This window comes from Toxotes jaculatrix, chromosome 15 (genome assembly GCF_017976425.1).
Source record: "Toxotes jaculatrix isolate fToxJac2 chromosome 15, fToxJac2.pri, whole genome shotgun sequence".
Lineage (NCBI taxonomy): Eukaryota > Metazoa > Chordata > Actinopteri > Toxotidae > Toxotes > Toxotes jaculatrix.
In genome coordinates, this window is record NC_054408.1 from 19797677 (window position 1) to 19816388 (window position 18712).

Genomic DNA, 18712 nt, shown 5'->3' on the forward strand with positions numbered 1-18712 from the left:
ATTTCGAAAATGAAAACTGCCAGAACAGTGTGACATTTTTTTAATGCACTGGCAGCCGTTCTAAATCACTGTTTTTATCCTAGTGTGTACGAGAGTGCTTGATCTGCTGTGTTCTCACAGTCAGCACCTTCTGCTCAGGCTTATGCCTATTTAACTCAAATGTGTTATTATTTTTACACTCACACACACTAACTCCTGGAAGCCGTCAATGTGAGAAAGGTGAAGTAAGTGGATGGGATCCCATTTGACCTTCCTATACATTCAAGGACATGCAACATTAATTATGTGCTATTCAGCTGCAGCAGTACACTGAAAATCTGATTCAGATATGCAGGCTGATAAAAACATCCATTAATCCATGTGTACATATGGCATAATATCAGTTATCCTGAGGCATTACTGCCCTCTGCTGGACAAGTGTCAGTAAAACAAAAACATTGCCAGACATTCGTAATGGAGAAAAACAGTACATGGTGATCCAGCTTCCATCTCCCTTGAATTATTACACACACACACACACACACACACACACACACACACACACACACACACACACACACACACAATCAGTCACAATAAAGTCACTCACATGTAATTAAGTGATGCATTAATTAAAACTGTCCCTGTGTGTGTATGTATATGTGAAAAGCTAGGTCAGAGGGAGGGGTAGCATTTAATGGCTTATCAGGACCCCGGCTAGCCTGTGTGTGTTTGTGCGAGCGTGTGTGTGTATTGCCAGTGGTTACCAAGCCATTGGCCTAATTTTTGGCTGAAGACCGGGAGTCGAGGTTTATAGTCACGCACTGCTCTTATCACACGCAGTTGGATTTCTGTCTCTCTTTCATAATCCTTCTCTTTCATAATCAACCTCTGACTTGTTTCTTGTCCAGCCGGGTGTCAAGTGGCTTTTTACTCCTCTGCTGTCTTTTTCTAATCACCTCTGTGGAGTTAATCGAATCTCCTGTATCATTTTCCATCCACCCACTGCCCTGTACCCCGGTCTTCAGAGAGTTAAGAGGAGGTTCACACATATTAGACCCTAATATGACCACAACTCACACACACACACGCACACACACACTCTACCTCTCAGCTCTAAAAGCTCTCAAAGGCTCTCCCCTCCTGTCTCTACTAATCTCTCACACACAATCTCTCTCTCTCCCTCTCATGCTCTTGCCAAACTCTGTGCAGAAGATGAGGTTCAGTGAGTGTTGCTTTAGGAACGTGACTTCCTCACAAGGCAATGTAACTCCACTCCTGCCTGGACATTTTTCATCTGCCTTCATATTCAGGTATTTAGGCACCGCTGGACATGCTTATACCTACATGTTAGCTTTTTAGTCGGGTCTCTGCAGTGACTTGGGATAAGTTCTTCAGCATGCGGCTAAAAAACACTGGTACATTTTTGTCTTTAAGGAGGAAAAATTGTCTTTTTAGCAGCAACTAAGAGAACACACTGAGGTTTGTTTTTATTTTATTTTATTTTATTTTATTTTATTTTATTTTATTTTATTTTATTTTATTTTATTCTCCACATGCTCATTGCTTGTTAGTTTGTTTTTGCTTTCTTCAAAGTGGCTTGTTAGCTTGATGGCTTTTGGTTTGTTGTCGCCAAATTTAAATGAGGAAAGCTTATTAATGCTAATGAGCTGTATTTTTGAGTAGCTGAAGGTTCACTTGGTGTAAGTGTAAGAATTTCAACATGTCAGTTTACTGATGCTGCAGTATTTGACCCTGTTTTGACATGTCTCCCCTTGCTGGTGTTTGGTCGTACTACACTATCACAGTATACTGCTGTGAATGTCTCAGTATTTTTTGTGATAACACAGGTTAACACAAGTTAGGAAGTGAAATCTCCAGAGCCACTGCGAGTGAACCAGGATTTAATTGCAGCCATTCAGCTACAGTAATGATGAGCTCTTAAATTTCTGCATCCTTGGAACCTGCTCTTAAATTCAGACAAATGGCTTTAGAAAAAACTTGAAATAAAAAAAAAAAAAAAAAAAACAGTCCCCACTTGAGTCTATTTTTGGAGCTTTGTGCTTTTTATTTGACGATGAGTACACGTATGAACTAACAGATGGGCTCACCACAGTAGCCTGGATTTCTTCCCTGCGAAACTGTTTAAGAGGTTGTTTTTGTCAATGGTTGTGTTTCTCTGTCAAACCACTGCAAAGGCCACCAGGAGTTTAGTTGTTATTTGAGTCTGGAATGTCTTTAAATTCAGTCTGGATAACCACAGAGTATTGGCTGCATAACCACAGCCTCTTTCCTCTTGTCCATTCAGTATGTGTTGAAAATGCCAGGGGGGAGAGAGAGAGAGAGAGAGAGAGAGAGTAGCGGGTAAAATCTCTGCCAGTGGAACAACATGTGCCTCTGTGGAGCATGCACTCACTCTGTTCTCCCATGTCTGCAGCTTTTGCACAGTCTCTATAAATTAAAATACTAAAGGAAGTGGAGTGACTAATCTCCCTTTCAAAAAAACAAAGCAAAACAAAAAAACAGTCACCCAGTCAAGGCAGTTGTGGTGAGACTTGGCCAGCCGTAGTTATGGTTGGCTTGGACACAGAAGCATGAATGAATTTGCGTCTGGAGTATATTTAAGTTCACCATCTCTTTTCTCATGTTGACTTCTGTGTCCCACAACTCGAACCCTGAATCTGTTGTCTGGCTTTCTGTATTTTCTTGTTCTAACCATCTGCCCTTTTTCTTATATTTATTTCTCGCTGGTCTGTTTCTCAGTTGTTTCTCATTTCTTTTTTTTTCTTTTCTCTCTTTCTTTCTGCTCAGTTTAATGTCATGTGCTTAATTGGCCAACCTCTACCCAAAAACCTCTAATTTGGTTTTTAAGAACATTTTACATCAAGCCGTGAGAGTGGAGCTGTGGGGGAGTTGCGCAGCAGTGTAGACAGCCTCGTTGACCTAAAACGACCCCTCGGGCTAGAAATCCTACTTTGTGAACATTTTTCTTCACCTGATATTACCTTTTCCTTACTTCATCCAACTTCATCTCTCCCACTCTTCATTTCCACGTCCCTGTCCTGCTTTGCCTCATCTTTTTATCTTACGGTTCCCACTCAAGGATTTTTCCTACTATATCCTCCCTTCTCATTTCCTTTACTCTTCTCAAGCTTTTATGTCTCTATTTCTTCTCTCCCTCCTCGTCTCTTATTCCTTTACAATCCCCAGCTGCTCTATCTACCAGAAAGGCTATGGAGCTTTAAGGCATTTGTTTATTTATTTATTTTTTTAATAGTAAATCTACAGGCTTGCTCGCCTGTAGATTTACTATTATTTTTAGTTAGTTGTGGACATTAATATTTCTCATGCTACTGCTTACTACCACCAGAATCTGAATCTGAGTATTTGTTGAAGGTCATTGGTGCCTTTAAAATCATTTTAATCATCATGTAAAGGGAAAATAACAGTCATGCAAATGAATTCATCTTTATTCCATCCTGGCTCTGCTACAACACCGTCACCCTGTTTAGTTGTTTAAAGATGATTAAAGATGTTTAAAGATAAGTTCAGGCGATGAAATCCGAAGCTGGGCCTTTTTCATGCTGCACAAAGTTTTCAGTGTTTGCAGTAGCCAAAGTTCTTTAGCAAGTGACTGATTTGGCCTGTCACGAACAACAACAACAACAGTGGGTGGTCCATTAATAACTCTTTGGTTGTATTGTCTGCATGTTTAGAATCAGTGTCCTGCTGTGATGCATTGTCCCAAAACTGAGGGACTATGTATGAAATGGGTCACGAGTTCTACAGTGTTCATCCAGTATGGATGTAGACACGTTCTAATACCCTTAAACCTTGTGACGTCACCTGAACTCAACATCATCGTTTCGTGTCAAACCCAGTGTGCTGGAGTGGAGGTGTCTTCGTAAAAAAATGAATGCTCCTCAGGACTGGAATGTGGAAGATCTACAGTAGAGTAAACCACATATTTTCCATCATCGCTGTTATCACTCCTTGCTGCGTGTGCAGCCATGTGGCATGCCGCAGACTGCAGCACCATTAATCTAACCTTAATGTAAATATTCATCTGGTCTAAAATTCTAGCTGGTTGATGAAATAGTGAACACTGAAGGGCTTAGAAGTTACAATTAAATGCTGTAATTGTTAAGTATTCTGTTTAATTAAGGGCATTGTGCGGTTGATGTGTTCAGGGACAGCTTTGCCATATGGTATAGTATATTTGTCCTATACTGATGTCTGAAATGTTTGTTAACCTTTAGCCTATTTATATTCAAGGAAACACATTTTAGTAAAATGTTTATGTGTTCTTTGGAAGTCATTCTGATTGAGTTCAGCGTTCTGTGTAACATCTGGCCACATACATAAAACGCCACAACAAATTTCTTAATAAGGGCCTTTTGTCTGCCAAATGCCATGCTTGCAGGAAAGCCTTTAAATAGCACGTAGATTATATGGCAGTGAATTAATTAGAAACACGTTTTGCCGATAAAAACTTGCATCCCATTACTTCAGACAATGTGTGTGGCCGTCCAAAAACACAAGCTTTTGTAAGAATCCAATCAGTGTGTGGTTGGGAGGGACCAGCTGATGTGAGAACATGGCTGAATAATCACTATTAATGGAGCATACACACCGTATGTGTACATTTCTTTGCCCTCTTTATCTACCACTCATAATTTGGATGCATGCACTCTGCATTATTTAAACATTTCCTCTAACTGTCAGTCTTTGACAGTAACTCTGCAGTCAGCCAAAATCTCTGCCGTTTCCTTACTTGGAACATCTTGTCTTTCTCTCCATCAGGTTTTTACGATCACAGACGTCACACCGGAGCCAAAGGTGAGTGTTTTTTCTCCACTTTTTCCGCTTCTGTTGTTCAAGTTGTATTTCTTCTTTTCTTTTTTTCTTTCTTTGTCTACAACAAAACTTTTCAATAATGGCTAATATAGACTTTTTTAAAAATATTATTTGTCAACATAGCTAATTTAGCTTTAAATAGTGATATCAAATTAACTAGAGTCAGCATCATTGTAAGCCTAAATGGGCCCTCTACGCCTTAAAATGTGGTAATATGGTGTGGTGCTGTCACAGGTGTAATTACAGAAGAATACCACTAGAGGGAGGCAGAATATGTCTTTTTCTGTTGCCTCTCATCCTCACACTCTTGGTGAGCCTCTTAGAGATGGAATACAAGCACTATAAATGTATTCTTCAAGATACAGTAGTAGGAACAAGGCTAAAATCGATTCAAACATTGCAAGAATAAAACTTTTTTCTTTTATTATATGGTTTTAAAATGTGTCTTTTAATGTCAGGTGTGGACAGACTGTGTGTGTGTGTGTGTGTGTTTTGGAATTGTATTTAGTGTTTACATATATATTTTTACGGCAAACAGATCTTCACCACAGTTGCACAGCACAGTTACAGAAATGTGTGGTGAGCTGAAAAGCAAACAGAGGAAGTCGTAGGGGGGTGGAGTTGTTTTCGCTGTTTGGAGATGTCAGGCATTAGACAGGTAAAGAGTCTGATTCTGCTCCCTGTGTTAATTCACAACCAACTGAAAACATGAGTCTCTCTCCTCTGCAAGCCCCCTCCTTCTTTTTCTCACTCTACTCCCATCGCCTCCCCTCTCTGACTCCCGATAGGACAGACATGGAGTCAACGGAGGAGAGAGACAGCGAGAGGAGGAGGAGGATAGGGAGGGAGGGAAAGAGAGTTCGGATACGAGGGAAGGACTAAAGTAGAAACAAAGAAACGCTGCAGGTGTGTGGAGTTGGGCATTCTGATTAACATTAGCACAAACTGGACGAGTGTGAGAGCACTGGCTGTGCGAGGTGAGGGACAGGTAGACCATGTGCAAGTGTTGTCAGTGAGATCCCACCAGCTGAAGTTTTATCTGGTTGAGGTTAGTGAAGAGCTGTTTAGTTAATTTTATAACAGCGCGAGTTCTGACCAAGGCATGGCCCTTCTTACCAACGGCGCACAGAATCTGGGCTCCTATTACTGCCTGATCCGACGCAGGTTCAAGAGGAGGCGCAAGAAACGCTCCGAACGCAAAGGTAAACCGTGACAGCAGCAGCTCACGCACAGAGAGTGATGCTGAGCTGGCTTGTTATAGACTTTTGTAATATTTATAACAGGTAAGAGAGGAGAGCTATGCATGTATTGTAATGAACCATTTGTTTCACTTGTTGGGTCAAGTTTCAGCAAGTTGCTGTGAAAGGGTGCCTTACAGTTAAAACAATTCTAATCATTAACAGTTGGATTTATGTAGTCAATAAGTATATGTGTTTTAAATTAGGTTCAGTTTGTTTGTTTGTTTGTTTTGGTGACTTTAATGTGGAGAAATTTCATAGGTTTTATTGTTGTATTTGACAAGAAATTAACTTCCTTGTCTTCACAATTTTTCTCCTTATCTAAATTTTGTTACATATTTATATTCTTTATTTTGTTGTAGAAATGTAAGACAAAAATATATAAAACTATATGTTAGTTACTTAACAGCCCAATCATTATTCATATCTACAACTGAAACAATGTTACCTATATAATAAAAGTATAGACATGTTTTAGCCCCATGTTTACAAACATGTAAGACATAAACAAACCATAAAAAAGATCAGAAAATATTTTTAGGTCATTTCTTTTCAGCTTTTTAGTTTTTATTGACAGTAGCGATAAACAGGAAACATGGTGAGAGAGAGATGGGGATGACATGCAACAAAGGTTCCCAGCTGGAATCAAACATTACAGTTGCCTAATATGTACTGAAACCTGAGGATACTGGGACTCACCTTCCAAAAGTGTGTGTATTAAGAGACGTGTCAGTCAATTTAAGAGAGAGCGTGAGGTTTTTGATGAACGGGCTGTCCTCTTGTTTATATTTCAGCCTTTATATTTCATGCATCTCCATTGTGCAGTCAGTGCTCGATCGAAAGTACAGAAACTCGAGTTCCAAAAAATAAGTGCTAAACAGCAGTCAGAGATATACCCAGGCTGTTTTGATTGAACACACATTTTTGTATGTTTGTGCTTCTTAGTCCTGGTCTAAGATATAATTATTTTTTTATTAATTAATCAGAATTATTTATCTATAGAGTGGAGACTCTTGTAGCTTGGTTTTCAAATAAGATTTTCTCTCTCAGCCTTTACACACTCTCGCTCTCGCTCTCTCTGAGTGAGACAGTTCTGTGTCTGTGTGTAATTGAAGTCGAGTGACTGGAGCCCCACAGAGGCTCTAAGCTATTCTCTCCTGAGTTTGCTGCTCTGCTCTGGGGATTAGCCTAACAGCAAAGGTAGTAATTACTTAGGTGGCCACAGCTCACTGGCGGTATTAGCCATGTCTCAGCCACTTGCTTTGACACCCAACACTCTCCAGACCCCCCCCCCCCCCCCCCCCCCCCCCCCACCACCTCACCCCACTCATGGAGCGGAGTCCATTCATCCAAGTAAATCCAACCACTGCTGACGCTGCATTTTTAGCCCCTGATTCGCACACTCCAACCCTTCTCAGTCAGAGACTGACTACGTCCATCAGCATTACACAGGTCTGTTTCCCGCCTTTTCACTCTCCCTTATCACCATGGGAATGAAAGTGGCACTTTTTCACCAGAGAAGCGATGACTAAGCAGGACTTTGGGCCAGTGTTGCTTTGCTTGCTCTCTCAGTCAGCTTTAATGCCTCGCACTGGAAGCCTCCTGATAAGTTGCTTAATACTTTAGCTCCTCAGAGTGCCCCGGTGGGTTAGCGGCTATTGCTAGCTGAGATGATGAGGTCACATACTTACTTAAGACAATCATCAGTAGAATAATGTGACACCGACTCAAGGAAATCTCTTCGCTCCGTTTCCTTCAACAGTGGGGGCAGAGTCAGTGCCGCACCACTGGACTGGACAGTCCATTAAGTGTAGATTAGTGTCTTCCACAAGGACACTTCAGCATATCGATACGGGGTTGACCAGGGTCACCTGTTTGAGGAGCCGTCTCTCCATAACCACTAATCCACAGTGCAGCCCTAAACAGAATTTATGTTTGCTTAAACTTTTCACCTCATTTTGTTCCTTCAGAGACTTTTTTCACTCCACTTAAGAAAATGTCATGTAAAATCAGCTTATTTGGAAAATGAGTTTTTAAAGAGTTTTTGTGTGCCTACCGTTGACTAATAAATTTTAACACAGAGAGGATTTTGCCCTAAAGGGGTGTGTGCAATATGGATCGTACTGCGCATCCAAACATGGTTATTCCAATGATTTCACCAATGTACATGGCTACTTAGCTTACTTTAGACAGTTCATCTGCAAACAAGTCTAAACACATCTGTGTCTAAAGATCTGTTCCCCTTAGGCCTTTTTCACAGCAGACTTTTGGCTTGTCATAGTGGGAAAAGCACTGGTGTTACTAATAACATTAACAAAGTCCTGAGTCATATTTTGTAAACTGATCTGAATCAGCAACTGTCAAAATATGCAGTTGAGTAAAAAGTGCAATATTTGGAATAAGTATAAAGTTCCATAAAAGCTCCATAATATTGTACATTAATACTGCAGTAATATTGTAACTTAATTATTCTTATTCATTATACATAATTAAAGGTACTTAGTAACATTCCAGGTCTGATAAAAAAAAATGTTTAAACAAAAACCATTCTCACATGTCACCGGTGTAAATAATAAAATAACTGTTATGACTTATTGGAACTCTTAAATCGAACATCAGTCATTTTTAACATTACTAGTAACAACTAATAACGTTAAGTCAAAATGTGAAAAAGGCCTTGAATGCTCGAATAAAAAAAAAATGCCTGAATAATGTATATTTTATTGTTTTGTTTTTTATACATCTTACAGAAATTTTGTGACATTGCTTTTTGATTAATCTTTTACTTTATCATAGTAGTTTTATTTACTTAGCACTATGTAAATAAAATGTATTATGAAACAAAAAGCATTTATTTCTTTAGTATAAGCTGCAACTCTGTGATGCAGACTTTCAGCCGTGCTGTAGGACAGGTTGCTTAACCAGTTACCATGTAGATTATCTTAATTTACCTTTGCTTTATAAGATTACCACACAGTGCACTCTGACTTTCAAAATGCTTAACTTAAGCATATCCTCTAAGTGATAAGCTCTTCAGTGCAACTCTCATAAATGTGCCGAGCCATGACACTCGCAGACGATGCTTTCCAATGGGCCGTATATGAAATATGGAGAATGGGGAACAGAGGCCTTTTCTGCCATGCCAGCAAAATCTCCAAAATGAGCTTTTGCAACTTGAATAGGGGGGCAGAGCGGGGGATCTGCACTGCTTGACGCTTACAATCCATCGCTGTGGAAGAGACTTTGCCTACAACAAGACACTGTTTTCACATTTTCTCTTCTTGGATAACCTTACATCCTTCCTCCGTGTTCGCCGCATATCATCTTTCTTTCCTCCCTCTCTTCCTTTCTTCCTAACTAACTTGCTCTTTTCTGACTTTTCTGTCCATTTACTCTTTCGATTATTCATGCAGAAATTGTCTTAAAATGATTTAGAAATTTTCATCACTAATTGAAAGCATCTAGAAAATAATACTAAATACAGTTTCTTAATAATTTTGCTGGTTTCCTTCCCTTTAGAATAATCTTACATCCTGCATGCAGCCACAAAAAATAGATTTACAGCCTCTGAAAAAGCTCAGACAAACCGATTAACATTTGACAGCAGTAACGATGGAAATCAAATGGAAAACACAGTCACCATAATTTACCTAACAACAAAAAAAACTGTTAATTATGAGCTGTGCCTCATTTAGTGGCACAACATTTTCAGGCAACACAAACACAGCGGCACTCTGTCATGATAAGAAATGAGTTGTGTCTGCCTGTCTCAATGTAATTAGCCTTGATTAGCATGCTGCTAATGACTGTAACAGACTGACAGAGGGGAAAACCATTGTAGTGAGACTGCACAAACCACTGAGGTGTGTTTAGCTGGCGGAGAGACACTTCACAGCCCCGGAGATCTTCGCAGGGATTTGTGTCGACTCCCTTCATCACCGGAGAGATAAACTTCATTAGTGTAGATTCGGTGTCTGTAGATTCTAATGGATATGGAAATGTTTTGCTCTTGCAGCTCTTTATTCTGTTGCTTTCATGTCATAGGTGGAGAGGAGTTTCTGGAGTGGAGAGTGGAGAGGACATATAGTGATGAAAATTTGATTTTCCCAAACAAATGTGTTACATGAAAACCTTTGCCAGCAAACAGTGGAAAGCTTCATTTTAGACTTTAGATTTTTACCAGAGAAAGAGCTCAATCACAGTTCATATTGCTTTTTTGGCATGCGGGGTAGCACTCAGACCGTACATCTGTCCTCCCTCAACCTCTTTCCTCCCACCTCTGACATTAGTCCTCTTAGGGTGTACGAACGCTCTCTCTCTCCCTCCGTGTGCCAGTTGTCACGACCTTTTTCATCTTTTCAGAGGTTTTTCATCCTGTCCTCTCCCTGCTGCCCATCAGCACTGCCTCTCTGCCTGACAATAGCAAAGGCACAAGCTGTGAAATTCAACTCCCAGATGACAGTGTCGCCAGCGCTGGCACACACAAATCTACATGGATGCGTTCATGTCCTTGCACAGCATTTATTTTCAGAACCCCCCCCCACAGCACAAACACACAAGCATGTTTGAGCACACACACATATCCCTCTCCTTGGGGAGCAGGATCCCTGTGTGTCTAACCTGGCCTTGAATGTGACAAACGGTGTTAGCTGTGAGCACCCTGGGCATCTAGGCGAGGAGAATAGGAGGACAGACCGGGAGGATGGTGTTAGATGGACAGAGGAAGGCAGACACATTTCAAAAGTAAATAGCTGCAAAGAAAAAAGAAAGCATGCATGTGCACCCAAGGGTTCCCGAGGCTCTTTAGGATGCTCTCAAACTCCTTTAAGACATTGATTGCATTAGTTGGTGGTTCCAATGAGTAAATGGAACAACACTGTTTAACCCTTTGGAAAATCTCAACAAACTAGGAAGAAATACAGGGACACTGTCAAATTAAAGTCAATTGTAAAACTTAAACATAATGTGAAGTCTTATGTTTTTAGGCTGGTTTGGCTCGAGTGTGTAATTCTTGCTGTGCTGTTAATGCTACTTTTGTTGATGTTGTTGTGTGTCTCTGCATGTGTCCCTGAATATTTGTGTGCACATGTGGGTTTTCAGGACTCCCCTACCTGTGTGCTCTGTTAGGTGCTTGAACATTGAGCACAGCAGTGGTGGTCCTCTGTGAGTCGGGCATGCTCCTACTCACACCCCCACATTCATACACCATCCAGACACACTCAAACATACACACTTTTCCCTGAAGGCGCTCGGTGCCTATGCTGTGTCATAAATCAGAGCTGTCAAATAGATTTTACAGCTCCTAGTGAAAGGAGGAGAGGCAGCCACCCAACAACCTTGAAAAGATGGAAGAAAGCAAAAGTAGAGGGTTTTATTATTATTAAACCTGATACCTGCACCTAAGGAATCTATAAAGAGTGATGGGACAGTTTTTCACTGCACAGTCCAAGAGTGTATATAAGACACAAACTGAAACTTTCTCGGTGGGGTCAGTATGATGTGTACTGAAACTGCACTGACCACTTCATCTGTATAATCCAAAGCCCCATTATATATCTTTATTTATTATTTATTAAAATGTCATCAAAATGTCTTCATCATGAGTGAGACCAGTATCTTGGTTCCAGTGCTTAATGTTTATGTTAATGATTTTTTTTTTTTGTTGTTCACAGTTTTCTCCAGATGAAGTGTAACATAGTTGCTGTAAAGATGTGATGCAGGACTGAGCACAGTGTGCGCAAACATGAGCCAAATTAAGACTCATTTCTTTCCATGCATGTTCTGTGGGGTTCAAAACAGGCTGGTGTAGATGCTCTTTATGTCAGCTGGCATCAGCAAGGCTGTAACTGTGCTTTTGGCAGGCGCCAGTTCATTGCCAGCCAGATGCAGCACCAGCTTCCAGCTGCCTTGAAGTGCCATGCATCCTCTCCGAGTGACATGACACAACTTGGATCCAGGCAGCGACTCAGACTTTGGGAAGCCAGCCCCCACAACAGTTTACCAGTTAATTTGATTCTTCACTCCTGCGCCAATTTGTACGTTTTATAATGGAGTTTTCATTAGATGAGACAGTGGCGGGAGGGGTGTAAAGATTAACTTTTACAAGAGAGTTGGCTACATCGATCAGAACCACACGTGACACAAACTCAATTCAGAAAAACACTGGTGTTTGTAGTTATTTTGAAGGTTATTATTCGGTTACCAAGACACTGTACAATAGAAAGCCTTGGCTGATGTTTTGCGCTGCCTATAGCAAACATAAATACCAAGCAGGTTTATTTCAGTGCCTTTATTATTATGAGGCCAGTGTAGTTTTACTATATGATGAAAAACCTTTGCTTAGGTATATTTCTATTAAGTAGATGTCTGTTATCTAAAAATCAAGGGAGAAACATGTAGGCTGTTTGTCCTAGCTACAAAAAACTTCAGAAACTTGGAAAATGTCCCCCATTTTTATTAAGTGCTCATTGTCTCGGATGCCTTCCTGGTCCAAGCTCTAAATAAGTTCAATGATTGGAGGAGGCTCATTGGATGTCAGTGTGTGAGTGGCTGCCTCTTAATATGCAGAGTGGAGGAAAGCATGTACATCCACCAGTAGGGCTCAGAAGGCAAATCGCTTCTGGCAGCCTAATTCACTGGTCATTAGAAGGGCCAAATTGAATAATGGACTCTGAGGTGAGTAAGTGCGTGTGTGCGCGCACGTGTGTGTGCGTGTGCATGTTCATGAGTACGTCTGTTTGATGAGGGCCGTGTTGGGTGGCCGTATTCTATGGCCCCCTTACCTTGGCCCATCAGTTTCAATCAGGCAGCACGACAGGTACTCCCCTTTCTGCTACGACCCCTCTCCATTAGGCCACCGGTGCCCACACGTGTACTCCATTACGCTGCATTACCTGGTCAGTGTCTGGAGACATCACCTGAGGAAGCCACAGAGAGAGAGAGAAATGGAGAAGGTTCTGGGTTCACAAAAAAAAAACCCAAATCCCATTTCTATTAAGATTCTTCCTCTTTCTCCCTTTCTTGAGGTAATCACTGGGCTGCCAACACTTTATTGGGGAAAGTAATGGGATTGTGAGATGGCGACAGTAGCGCTCACTTATCTAACCACGTACATGGACATGGACATGGATTTTCTGTTCCTCTTGCTTCTCCTCAACTTTTAAGTCTAGTTGCTGCTTCTGTGATATTTACCCATCTGTTCATTGTTATTCTTTTAAAGGCAAATTCACCCTTGGAGCCTTTACCACCCTGCTTTCACTGTACATGACTGTAGATCATGTAGGTAGTTAGCGTCTGAAATTATCTGGACCATCTTATCACACACGTGATTATCAAATGCTTTTAAGAAGAAGGGGAAGGAACCAAAATGTAATAGTTTTTAGCACATATGTTTCAGCGTATACAAAGCTAATCTCTTCCAGCAAATACAAACAGCTTCCGGGCTGGATAAAAGTATAACCTGAAGAATAAATCAAAATAGTGAGTGGAGTCAGCAGAGTGGAAAGACAAGCTGAAGGAGTAAATAGAGGGTGCAACGTTATGTTTGTTTCCTGTACTCCTCTTGTTGGAGCCCACAAAATGGCACAAAACAAAAAGTAAAATGAGAAACACACAAGAAAAAGATTTTTAATTGATTTTCTTATAACTTAAACTCTTCCACCCAGCAGCTCAGTTTTTAATGGTAACAAGATGAAACACCCCCATTTAACTACAAAGCCAAAGCCTGTGGATTTCTGCTAGCTTTGACTTTACATTGTTCTAATAGACAGTCTGATAAGTTAGGTAGGGCTGATATGGCTTGAAATTTTTTTTTTTTTTTTTTTTTTTTTCAAAATAAGGGAAAAATCAGACAGGAATGGAATGGATTGGAGTGGTCGCGTTGCCCGATGGGCCTATCAGTCTGTGTTAGGGCTGCTGAGAGGGCTGTCTCATAGGCGGGCTCTCCTGCACTGGCCATTTCCCATGGCCATTTGTCTCTGTCCAGTTTCTTTCCCTTTTCTTGTCCCCTCTTTTTCCCTTTCATCTCCTCCTCCCCCTCATCTTCGATTCCTCATTTTGGACTCTCAGTCTTGTTCGATCTGTTTCTTTTCCCTTTACTCCGGCTTTTGGTTTTAGCCATGACTACAACTCTCCTGTTTTTCCCCTTTTCCAACTTTTCCTTCTGGAAAACAAGTTGTTTTTTCCTCTGATAATGGAAAGTAGTAACATTAATATAGTTTTACAAAAGGTATTTTTTAAACTGCTTTTTTGGGTTAGCTTGTTTCTGACACTGCTCTGTTGAATACTTGTTAATTGATTTTTCAATTAATTTCATTTTGTTTTGTCCTAATCAATCAGTAGCGAGTGAGGGATCTGTCCAGCTGGCGATGGTCCTGTCATAGAACAGTAAGCTTTTCACACTGACCCAAGAAATATGAAAAAATAAAAAAAATTGTGAGTAGGGTTCAGCCTCATCCAGGCTTATCGCCATTTTTTGGCATGTAGCTAGTTAGCTAACTATATTGGAAGTACTCCACCGACTTAGCATTGCACTCCTATGACACTGTCAAATTCTTAATGGACACTTTTTTAAATGAAGTAACACACAGACAGCGTGATTCCATGCATCCTTATTCTTTGTCAAAACCTGGCGTACATTACCCACAGTGCAACTCCATCAGTCAATGTCTATTTCTTTAATTATCCAACACATGATGCCTGATGTGTAAACAATGATAAATAAGCCAGTTTTATTAGATACTCTGTGCTCCCCGAGAGGCCATAAAACGCACAAATGTGACCCCAGAATCAAAACCGAGAAATGTCAGGGTTCAGATCTGAATCAGAAAACACTGCAAAATAATTTATAGCATTTTTTTCCGTCTTGGTTTGAATGCCATACACTATTAGAAGATTTTAGAGGAATGCTACACTTCACGTCATGTCAGATATGTTGTTAATTATGATTTACCCAACTGGCTTTCAAATATTTTCCTGTGATAGGCTTATGCCAGACGTCAACACAGTTATCTAATTTTTCTGGCATTCGTTTTACCATGTGTCAAACTCCACGCCGTTTGTAACTGCACAGTTTAAAACACACCATATAAAGCATTACAAGCAGATGTTTACCTCTGGTTTCCCTGGAGGAGGATGTTGTTGGTACCTACCTCATCTGTCACCTCTTCCTGTGGTGGTCCAGTGTAAATACACATGTGTTTTAAACATAAAATTATGTGAGAGAGAGGGATGTCTGTACTCATAGTATATTTCACATTCTTATTAGAGTGGAATGAATAAAGTGGCTCTTGAAAGTCAGTAAAAACAGTAAAAATAAAATAAATGATAAGGAAGCAAAAAGTACTGTTGATAACGACTGCACCAATTTAGTCAGCTGAGTTTTCCTTCTGTGCATATGTTCAACTAAAAGTGTTTATGCACAGTGTTTGTGTCACTGGTGTTGGCTGTCTGCCATGTGCTTTGCCCAGAGGCTGAGTGGTGGCTTGTTCTGGCCTTGATGGACACAGGAAGTGAGGGCAGCCATTTAGCTGCAGCCTCCTTTCTGTCCCACCAGCCCTGGTATGCACCCTCCCCCCCGGCTCTGCTGGGGGGAATCATAGCCACTCACTCTGATGATTTATGACCACACCTGAAGCCAGCCTGAGATGTGTGTATGTGTGTGTGTGTGTGTGTGTGTGTGTGTGTGTGTGTGTGTGTGTGTGTGTGTGTGTGTGTGTGTGTGTGTGTGTGTGTGTGTGTGTGTGTGCTTTCGTGTGAAATTGCTGGATGGAGAGAAAAAAAGAAAAAGACAGGAAAGCGTCTGTACCGTGTGTGGGTTTAAAAAAAAAAAAGGAAAATACACGAGGACATTTTCAGCTTCAAGCAGAATGGTTAAATCTGAGGCAGTGTGTTTTTTGGGCTCGTGATTTACAGCTTTTTCTTGCACATATAGTGACTGTACGTTGCGAAATTAAAGTGCTAGTGTGTGTTCCTCTCGTGCAGGGACGCTATTATCTGTCACCTTCACGACTTGGCCTCTCACTCTCTCTCCTCTCACTCTACCATGAACCTTGACTCTGCCAGCCTTCCGAAATGCAATCTCCCATAAAACCCATCAAATAAAAAATTCATATTGATACTCTCTGCCTCTGCTTTCTCCACCTTTCCCTTCTCTCACCATCAGCGGTCCATGATGATAAACACCCCACTGTCAGATATTAAAGTCTGGAACACAATAAAAGACAGATTCTCTCTTCTTTCCATACTTCTCCACATCTGCAGCTTGTTTTCCCCACTTTTCACAAATGTTTAATGTTTTGAGGAAATATACAGTAAGTCCGTTAAGTTTGCATAGGATCATAGGATGCACTCAGCCAAGCTGTGTGTGTGTGTATATAAGAGAAAATTAAAAATTTTGGGGTTTGAATTCTTGGAGAAAAAAAACAAGTACTTTGAAGAGTTCACCTTGAGCTCTAGGACTACTTTCTAATATTCTATGAAAAAAATAATAGATCAAATGAGAAAATAATCTGTAATCAAATTAACTCTGTAGTTCTCAAACTTTCTCTTCGGGGAGGACATTACTCCAGTGTTTGCCTTTCTAGAAAAACATCTAAAATCTTACTAATTACCTATCAGACCTTTTATAGATGATGTCTCCTTGATGCTTTAAACTGTTTGATGCTTTTTATTTGTAAAGCACTTTGTAACATTTGTTGTGTAAGGTGCTGTACAAATAAATCTTTACTTGTGTCACTTACTTTCATATTTTCATTGTAGGACTTTTCCTTTGACGTAAATCACACACACCAAAGCTGAATTTGAGCTCCTCTGAATTAGTTGTGCCGTAGGGGCTCAAGTGACAGTGGGTGTGCAGGGGCAGTGCCCATTTTTCCCCCTTTTCTCCCTGCAGAGCCTCTGTATTGGTCCATTACCCAGCAAGTCGTGGTATTGTACTGCAAACCACAATGCCACCTCCGAGAGCCTGTCAGACCAATGCAGTCAGCTAAACAGACTGCTGGCCATGCAAGTCGTCTGCTGCAAATCAATACAGAAGCCAACTTAATCTGGTTTTGCAGTTCAATCAAATAGTTTTAACATAAAACTGTACACTTTAAGTAGTCACAGTAGGTTTAGTCAGTGTAGCAACTTTAGTGAAAAGGCTTTCATATACAGAACATTTCAACAAGCAAATTCATACAGGCTCACATTAAACATTAGTGTGAAAAAAAAAAATCAAACCATCAAATATGAACTATGAATGGATGTTGCTGTCTGTGATCAAGGACACTCCACAGTTCAGAATTCCTGAAGTGTGGAGTGTCCTTGAAGCAAATTACATTACATTACAGTTAAAAGACTGCAATGTATAAACTGATGATTGAATATTATAGTAATTAAAGAGATATGTCATGTCTATTCACAGTGACTATTCACAGTATGGTTTGTAAAGGTCATTGCCACATCAGATTTAACTGTCGGTCTTTCACTTTGTATTGTATCTAATGCTTTCTCTCCTCGAAATTTTCTTCATTATTTATTCGTTCACAAGGCCTCATTCTACAACTCCTTTATTTTGAAACTTATGTATTTAAAAAAAAATTAAAAATCTCTGTGCTTTTCAGTTTGTTTGACTTTGTTAAAGTTAATTGGCGAAGGTACATGGACGGCTTGTTGGAAAGTTTGGTCAACCCAGAACTCTGAAATCTGTGAGCATAATTTAGCAATCTCTTTTTTTTTTTTTTTTTTTTTTTAACCACAACTACCATAAGATTTAGGACAGGGTAACATATTGAATTTTAAAGGATGTCGACACAGTTTTAAATATCTTTTGCTCAGGTATGACTGTGAAACAAATTTAAACAAAATGTGAGAGCATTTAGGCTTTGTCTTCTGTCGCACCAGTGCTGTAACAGATATCATAATGACTGTGATAAAAACCTGTGCGAGCAACACATTTATCTTAGCTTTTTCAGAGCAAACAATTTAGACTTGGACACATCAATTACTGTGCATTCAGGCGATACAATATTCAACCATGTTTCACTGAAAAAAAGGGTGGGGGAGGGGGTGTTCCATTCAAAAACAAATCCCAACACACACAATATTTGTGAGCCACTGAAAAACAAAGGAAAATCATTAAGGTCCAGAATTACTCTGGGTTGCAATACGGTTGTTGGGATTGAGGAATCTTTTAGTCTTTGCTTCCTTCAGCACCACAGAGCAACATTTAGATCACAGATAAGTATGTACATGGCTGTATTTGTGCAACGATGCATGTTTTTCCTCTGTCTGCTGGTGACAGTAACTGAGCAGGGCTGTTTTTAGAGCCTGTCTTGGTCCTGTCAACACAGCAGCATGTCAGGCTGCTGAAAGTTTGAAGGGGAAGGCTTTTGTCTTTTAATATGCTGGTAATGTAGTCTGGATGACAGTAGTAGATTCCCTCACTGGGGCCAAGCATTAAGAGATGCCACTGACGCTTTCTGCCGACACTGCAGACTGAAAAATCATGGGAGGCAAGAGGCACAGAATGAATCGCTTACAAGTAATTTCATCCATCAAAAAAGGAAAAATGCAAGTGTATTTCTTATTAAGAGTTGGGTTAAATGGTTCTGCCTGCATTTAAAGCTGTAACTTTTTTTTTTTGTCCAATCAAACAT

General features: G+C 40.3%; 1 protein-coding gene across 7 annotated transcripts in view; it reads left to right on the forward strand.

Moving 5' to 3' along the window:
* Positions 1-18712, forward strand: part of adarb1b (adenosine deaminase RNA specific B1b) — a 101403-nt gene that overhangs the window by 58071 nt on the left and 24620 nt on the right. For 4 of the 7 annotated variants that reach the window (XM_041057310.1, XM_041057309.1, XM_041057314.1 and 1 more), the window contains one exon: positions 4783-4818. The gene's annotated coding sequence lies outside the window, so the exon portion shown is untranslated. Of the gene's footprint in view, positions 1-1250; positions 1293-1368; positions 1462-4782; positions 4819-18712 lie in introns of those variants that run through there. The other 3 variants (XM_041057312.1, XM_041057316.1, XM_041057313.1) reach the window with 2 other exon arrangements.